Consider the following 8,924-nt stretch of genomic DNA (forward strand, 5'->3'; position numbering starts at 1 on the left):
TAGGCACGGTAGGTGGGCAATGCAGGGCGGAGAAGCGGCAGCCTTCAGGTGGCTGAGGGGAGCTGCCGGTCAGCGCTTATGGGCGTGTTTCTGCGTGAGGGGCAGCCTCGGGCCCCGCTTATGGGGGGGAAAGCGCTGGCGTGAGGGGGCGAACTGGCGAGGCTCCGCTGCTGCTGGTCAGTGTGTAGGGCGTCGGGGGCTGTGAGAGAGGCGGGAGGGGCTGCTGGGGTGGGATTCTCGAGCGGCGCGGGTAGGGAGGCTCGGCGGTGGTGGGGAAGAGAGTGGGGAGGGTCGATAATTGCGCTTTCTGAGGGGAAGCACTTGTTTCCTCCCGGAATTGGGATTAAAGGCAGTGGCTTCCACAGGGCATGGTGGGGGAAGGAGGCAGAGATGTGTGTTTCTGAGGGATGGGGTCACTGAAAAGGTACTGCTGTTTCTTTCTCTGGGTCCCTAGTTGGTTAAAGGCCATCCTTTGGCTTTGGGGAGCTAGAAGCTGTTACAACCTCTCTAAATTTCTCAAAAATTTAGAAACGAGAGTGGTGGCTCTAAAGTGACCCTCCCAGCTGAGTCCTCTTGATGCTTAAATATTTTTTGAGCCTTCTACTGCTGGGCAACAAACAGTTTGATGGGTGATACTGAGGCATTAGTACTAGGACAGCTTTGGGAAGCATGCAGCAAATGGACAAGGTGGGAGAAAAAACTCGGGGCTGCAGCAATCAGTAGCAGGAAGAGCTCAGCACTCCTCAGTTGGTCAGCATAAGCTGAAAGAGCAACAAAAGGTTGTAGTGGTAACTACCATCTCTTTGCAGTCATTGTAAGAAACCCCTTCTCTTTTTAATCTTTTACTAAAGATGTCCTTAAGCTGGTTTTGTATGGTGGCCTTCCTCCTTCCCTTCCTGCTTATACAGCATCTAGGAGTTAAAAAAATAAAACCGGTATGGTACAAATGTTTATTCCTGTAAGGGATGATTAAGGTTACAGCAAAACATGAACTATAGCTCACAAAAAATTGTGGAAAAACAGAGTTTTAGCCTTTTTCCTTCCAAAAAGTTGGGTTTTTTTTGGTCACTTTAATAATTTTAAATAAGAGAATGCCAGTACTGGGAAAATAGGCAGTGGATTTTTACTTGTTCCTTTGAATGTTTAGACCTTGCACATGGGTACTTGGCAGGAGTGTAATTTTGGGGAGATACTCTCTTGTTCTGTCTCTCATTTGGTCTGTGTTTTAAGTTTGAAATGCATAGAGTTAAAAATAGCCCAGGGAAAGTATGACTTTAAAGATAGGAAGAGCTGGAGAATTCACCTGCAGCTTGTATAGTTTGTGAGCTCAATTTCTTTGCATTTACAAGGCAGACCACCAGCATGGTCTAATTCTAAGGCATTTTTCGTTGATTAGGCCTGTTTCTCATAGTGGTTTAGTGATACTGATCTTTAGCTTCCACAAGATAATTTTGAACTTTAATATAGTAACAGGAGAAGAGTAGAAGTGCCTATAGAAAGCTGCATCAGCAGCCCTTTCTGTGAACTGATGATTAATACTGTTGCTGGTGTAGACTGGATTCAAAATTATGGTTTATATGGTATTGGTACTTGATGATCTGTATGTAAATTTGATGCTGATACACCTATGGACAGGATTCTAGGCAATGTTTTTTCCTGTTGTTTGCTGGCTTATAGGTAGTAACTTTTTACTTGTAAAACATTAGACATTCTGTTATACTCTGCTTCTTCCGTTGGCTTTGTTTCATCTTTTTAATTCCTGATGCCAGTGAGCAATGTTTCAGGTTCTGTGACCAATATGCTGCTGTGGGTTTGACTTCACTGAAATAGAAGTACAGTCGGGGCAGAAGTACATTAAATGATTTGTCTTCTCACTTGTATTGCATATACTTACTATGGAAATTCATAGACAAGAATAGACTGGAAGATATTTCAGAGATCACTGGTTTTCTGTGTATATATGTATGTATTCAAATTAAATACACAAATATATAAATAAAATGCACGTACCACCCCTACATTGTTCCTTAGCAATTGTTTGTCTATCTTCTTAAAGCCTTTTGGTTTGGTTTATTCTGATTATTTTATTGTATCTCCCACTGGAAGTGATGTGTTACCTGAATGCTTATTGCTGCAGTTTAAAACCATTGCTGCTATTCCTTCTGCAGATACAGAAAATTATTTATTACCTTGCTCTCTGCAACCACATTACATATTTGAAAACTGGTAATGCTGTCTGACTTTAATCTAGAGAAAAAGACTCGAATGGCTAAAGAATGCCAGTTCACTCAGATGCTACAGTTGACAACTTTTAGCTTTGATCATTCTTGCCTCCTTTTTGGACCCTTTCCATGGGGAATGCTTCTCTCCTTGAAGTGTGTTCCCAAAAAATGGATACACCACTATTTAGCTGAGGCCTTCCTAGTGCCGAGTGTGTTTTGCAGGCTGTACTCACATTTGAGAGTTGTATGATGTTTTACAGCTGCACAACAGTGTTAACTTTCATGAAGCTTATGGTCAAAAGGGATGGGGGAGTTTCAGTTTGAGAACTGCTATGTGATCGGTTGTTTTCAGTCTGGGTTTATAGAATTAGCTGTGCTTGGGCTGATTGCAATTGAATGCTCCTCTTCTCAGGCTGGTTGTTGGACTGGTTGAGGCCATCCTGACCTGCAGAATGTACTCTGCCATCAAGTTGCGTCCTCCATTTGCTCTGGCTGTTTTTCTACTTATTTGACTTGCGGGACTAGGTTTATACCTGTGTAGTCCATTAAATACATATGTTTAGGCTATATTTGCTTAGCTTTTTAGTTAAGTTTAAAATAAAATTGTAAATTCCATTAAAACATTCTGTAAAGACCAAACTTTGTTAATAACATTAGAATTTATGGTTTGGACGTAGGTTTAGGATTACTGCAGTTTAGTGAGTTGCCTTTCAGCTGAACTGCAGTACCTGAACCTGTGTTCATTCTTAGCAGTCACATCTGAAAACTAAAATTAGTTCGCTTAAACTCTTTTGTGCTGAGGCTTAAGCTATGTATTTTATCTCATGCTTGTTGGGGGCTAAAACTGTGCATTCTGCCAGTTGAAGCTTGCCTTACATAAGGCAACTCATTAAGCTTTGGTAAATGGAAGGTGTACCTGGGCCCATGAGTTATCCTGGGCTTGTGCAGGTAATCAAAAGGAGGATTTTGTCTAACAGTAAAATTTATCCTTGGTCTAATGCCACTGAAATCAAAGCAATTGCATTAAGAGCCTCTGTAATGTTGTATGCTTACTCTTTGCATTATGATCTGCAGTAGTCCTGCAGTAATAATGTCAAAGTTTTTAAGCATTTTTGAATGTGAAAGTTGCTGTTTGACTCTTTATCTTAGTTCTTGGAATGTCCTGCTGTCCCACAGGCTAGCTCTGCTGCTGCTGAAAATCACTTCTGGATTCTCCTGCATCAGGTCATGGAGGAAGGAACAAACTGCTGTAGCATTTAAGGTGATGAATTATCACAGTTTATATAATGATCAATAACTTGCTGCGTTTATTCTGTGTGTGTGTGGTTTACTTTTTTAATTTTTTGTTTGTTTTAAATCTTGAGCTTGCAAAGTAGCCCTGATGGTCTTGGAGGTGCAGCTCCCTTCAGGGCCTGCTGGGTGGTGTAAATACGGGAGCAGATCTGGTCTGCCCCAGGAGAGGGCAGTAGTGCACTTGCACAAAACCGCTGTCTCTTGGCTCTGTAGGGTATTTCTTTTGGATCTCTCTTGCACCGAGTATCGAATTCCTATAAAAATCAATTTAAAAAGCAGAAGTACACCAGCGAATCCCTTTGCAACACTACTTAAAGTGTATTTATTTGTATTTATAGCTCGAAGGTCCAGGGGCACTGATGTTACATATTTTAACCAGACTTCTCTCCAAGTAAGAAGGTGAAGCTTCTTTCTCCTGATATATCAGCTTTGTCTCCCCCGCAGGTCGGAGGTCATGAAAAAACCCTGAAAAGTTGGCAAATGAAACTGAACTTTCACAGTTTATATCATTGGATTAGCTAAGAGGTTTCTAAAAAAATCCAGTACTTCTGGCTGTTAATATGGCAAGGAGTACTTGTGTGCCAGTAAGTGACTCCTGCAAATTTTGTGGGAGGTTCTGTATATATCAGCTCTTAGTATTTTATATATATGCATATGTATTTTTTTTAAATCATCAGTTGATATAAATTCAAACTGTGCTTTGCAACTACGTCTGCTGTCTCTTCCTTTCAAATATCCTTAGCAGTGAGAAATATTCTGGTCAAACCTTGCCTTCTCTTCAGTGCTGTTCTTAATGGAAGTGTTCAGGTATAATTTACTGAATATTCTGCTGGTTAATGAATTAATCTTATCTTTTTTTTTCCTGTGGGATGAAAGAATAAAAAGTCTCAACAATTTGTATGTAAAAATTACCAGAATTAAGTCCCATTTTAAAATATTTAGGTGCTTAGGAAATTTTCACTAAAAAAAAGGAATGAAGATATTTAGGCTATACTTTTGCTGGTGCTGGTGGAGGGACTTCATGGCTTCTGATTATAATCAGTAGATCGACTGCAGAATATGCAGGCATAAGTGGGTGCCAGCAATTTACGTGGTTTATATTTGGTGGTAGAAATGGAGCTGTGGTGTTACGGGTCTCATTAGATAGGCTAGCACATTCCAGGAGATAGTCTGTGGTGAAAACCAATCTCTGAGACCTTCTACTTGTCATCTTCTGCTCTCTCCCGTGGGAGGCAGAGATGACTGGGCTGTGTTTGCTACCTCAATGACTGCATGTCACTTCCTGTGACAGCAGTAGCCCAGTGCAGAGCTGTGGTGCTGCCGCTTGGAGCTGACTGGAGGAAACAAAACAAATAAATAAAATCCTCAAAACAGAACAAAACAAAAAACCCAACCCTGAATCCTATTAGACTTTAAAGGAGCAGTTGCAGGGAGGCTCCTGATCCATGTAGCAGCAACCTAGTGAGTGCAGAATGGCAAGTCTGGTGGCTGCTGTTGCCAATTTGTTGGAGAAATGCAAGTGTTTATCACATGTGAGTGTTTACTGCTGTAACTTCTATGGGTATTAGAACCCAAGAATCCCAGGTGTATTATTACTAGGCTGCTATATTTGTGTATAAAATCTGTTATTGCTGGACAGGCATGGTCTTAGATATATGGAAAAGATGTACCTGTACTTGCTAGTATCAACAGATTGGCTCTGTTGTGTATAGTCAAAGTCAAATGACTGAAGTGACATGCCTACTGAGTTACTTTCTAGAGTGAAAAACAGTCTAAGATTGGGAATTCAGAAGATAAGGCTCTCTACTGTGACAGTAACTCACTTCCATTGTGCATATGTGGATTTATATTTGAAATCTCTCTCCCTAGAAAGAGAAGCTGAAATCCAAACTCTGGTGCTAAATTTCATGCGGGTTACTGTGTATATCTTAAAGTAGCTCCTGTTGACTCTGATTCTGAAGGGATGTTAAAAATCCTTTAGTTTTTGCTGCAAAAAGAAGGGTTTACTTTGCCATTCTGGTTCAGACTTGTTACTTCTGTGATGTAGCACAGGCTTCTATGCACCAGCTAGTTTTTCTAAGTCTCTGTTCCAGAAATGGCTACACTTTAATACCACGTTTGTCTTTCAAAATAGCATGCTGTCTTTCAGATGGCAAAGTGCTAGATATCTATGAAGTCCTTTTGAACATTTTTGATGTTTTAGCTAAATATCTTAAATATTGTTTAGGTGCAGTATACACAATTACCTAACACTTTAAAATATCTTTTGTTGTTTTTTTGATTTCTGTTATTATTACTCATGGGCCCAATCTAAGAATTATTAAATAATATAACAATATTCACCTCTCCTACTGGTGGTGTAAGTATATGTAAATTGTGTGTGTGTATACACATAGATGAACATATCTCAGTCTACAAAACCAGGACTTTATTACCACATATTTCTGTGTATGGGTGGAAAGAATGCTAATTTGAAGGCATGAGATTTGCAAATGATTTTAACCACAGAGGTGTCTGTGCTCTGCCATGTTTCCTGTGGTGGTGTAGGTCTGACATCTGTCAGTTCAAAACAAAACCTGGCCCCTTTGTTAACAATTTTAGTGCTTTTGTGAAATCATTTTTTCGTAAAAGATCGTGTCTGCAGATGGTAAAATGATCTGTGAAGCAGGTAGGGATGGTAACGAGGCTTTACACTGCCAGAACACAGAACTGGAACTGGACCTTAGGTTCCTTGCAGAGCCATTGTAGAGTAGAATATCCTGATGGTGTGGTCTTTGAAGAAACCTGTGTTGAATAATGCTGTCCTGCCTCTTCATAGGGTGAAAACTTAGGATCTGCATTGGAAGGTTAAGTTCATAATATAAATAAAGTTGTCTTTAGAGTAGTGGCAGCTGGCAGCTTTTTCATTTTTCCTCCAGACTCATTTGTTCAGCTTATGGGTCTCTCATACACAAAGTGCTTGCAGTTACAAGATTAAATACGAGGCTAGAAATCAAAAATTGCCAGTGAAAAGAACTGGTCAGCATCTCCAAGGAAGTATTTTCTTTTGGGGTCAAAATCTTGTGTGCTGCTTCATATTCTTCCTTGTCTGCTTTGGATGTAAGGTTGTACTTTTATACAGAGAGAGGTGAACTGGTTTGCTTTTACACATCAATAGCAGATGTCAGGGCTCTGACAGTTGATTTCCCACTGGAAGAAAAATTGGTGAAATAGACCATAGGAATCATGTTTTTAGTAGGTTTTTTTTTATATTAAATACACAAGGCTTTGAACAGATGTAGAGACCAATGATAATGCAGGAAAAAACCCTTCTCCAGAAATGTCAATGTGGAAATCAGTGTTTCGCTTTCAGAAAGCAACACTTTATCTTTGACGTTTATAGCAACTTAACTAAAGACACGGTGTCACAGGGCTACTAACACCTCATTTCTCAAAGTCTATATCCTCCTCACATCCAAAGGAAAGTAATTGGTGAGACTTCTGTGCAGGAAGCGTTATAATCATGTGAGTGTGGTTCTGAGAAATGCACAGTAAATGAACACAGTGCTGTCTTGGAGCATGAGCTTCCTCAGTTATCTTGTATGCATTGTGTGCTGTAGATGTACTGTTTGAATGACGCAAGAATATCTTGCTCAGTCTCCCTTCCTTCCCCCCCCACCCCCCATCGTCTTTGAAGATGTGTGGTGGAATTTCTTGTTTCAAGTGGTGGTGTTCGTTTTTGGTTTTTTTTTTTTTTTTTTTTTTTTTTTTTTTTTTTTTTTTTTTTTTTTTTTTTTTTTTTTTTTTTTTTTTTTTTTTTTTTTTTTTTTTTTTTTTTTTTTTTTTTTTTTTTTTTTTTTTTTTTTTTTTTTTTTTTTTTTTTTTTTTTTTTTTTTTTTTTTTTTTTTTTTTTTTTTTTTTTTTTTTTTTTTTTTTTTTTTTTTTTTTTTTTTAAAGAAAAGGGAATGGAAGTTTTATGAGAAGAATCCTTCCTTCTGAATCCTCTCTCAGGGAGAACAGGGCAGGAAGAGGAGGAAGCTCAGCCCAGTGTATGCAGACTAGTGTGGGAGGCTTCCTGTTACTGAGGTGTAAAGTATGGAGAGTAAGTTTCTTTTGAGGTCTTTCAGGAGCACATCCTGAAGGAAGAAGGGTGGGAGGAGGGAAGGTTACCATGGGAAAGCAGTCTCTGTATATCAGTACATTCTGTAGAGGGTATGTGTGGGTTCTTTGATTTGTTTGTTTGGTGGCAGGGGAAGGATTTGAAGGGAAGTTACAGATACCAATTTACAGATACCTAGTCTCATAATGATACTGTACGTTGTCTACTCATGTCTTGATTACTATTTATATGCTGTTTCATATTCTGGATACTTCTAGATGTATCATTGTGGCCTCAGTCTTAAACTTTATTCTTAGACTACTGTGGCTTTGGTCATTCTAATTGCATGTATATACTGATATTTATGATTGACCTTGGCATTGCCTTCAATCCGCTGGAATGCCTGTTTCACATCTCATAGATGGCTCCATAGATGCTCTGCTTCACGGAGCCCTTCTAGGACCTGGTTTTCAGACTGCTCTTCTGGGCACTGAATAGAAGCCAGGAACAGTGAACTGTGCTCAGTTGTAATTACCAGTATAGACATCAGCCTGTAGATTTCAGCACATGTGCCTAGTGCAGAAGTCTGCCCATGGCAATAGCACTGCAGGATCTGTCCTGTATCTACAAACTAATAAAATTAACTTTCTGCGCAGTTTATGATCTGTCATTTCTGTGTACCTGTGGAAAAAACGACATAAAAAGGTGTGTTTAAACCAAGACATAAAACACTTACATGGAAACAATGAACTGTTTCTGGAAAGAAATATTAGATAAATCACTAAATTAAAACAAAACTGCAGATAGGGTAGTCTTATTCTTAGCAGTATTTTGTAAGAAGGTCTTTAAAAGTCTAAAGACAACTGAGACTGCTTGTGTGCTTTGTGGAACTGAAGCAGTAATTGTTTCGCATACAAGATGTAATATATCAGTTTGCAGTTCCAGAAAAAAACCCAACCAACAAAACTTTAGCTCTCAGCTTAATTGGATGGAAATCAAAAGAGGAGGTAGGATATAGAAGATGGTTTATGGGCTTGGTTGAGCTATCGTTTCCCTGAGCAAAGCACTTTCTAATTGGGAGCTAGAAAGCTCTGCAGGTCCCAAGGAAAGAAGAATAGCTAAAGTAACTGGCTGTAGGATAATAGAAATTCTGTACTATAACCTTGTGGGAAATCAGAAAGGATGACAGAACTCTGTATGAAATGGTTAAGAGCTTCCAGAGGCTTTAAGAGGCTACCAGACCACGGGGTTTAAGCTGTATTAATTACCTAGCAATATGTAATTGTGTGTGGAGTGTAGTTTTTGTGGGTTTTTTTGTTGGGTTCTCCCCC

The sequence above is a fragment of the Aptenodytes forsteri genome, unplaced genomic scaffold (assembly GCF_000699145.1).
Source record: "Aptenodytes forsteri isolate BGI_AS27 unplaced genomic scaffold, ASM69914v1 Scaffold3, whole genome shotgun sequence".
Classification (NCBI taxonomy): domain Eukaryota; kingdom Metazoa; phylum Chordata; class Aves; order Sphenisciformes; family Spheniscidae; genus Aptenodytes; species Aptenodytes forsteri.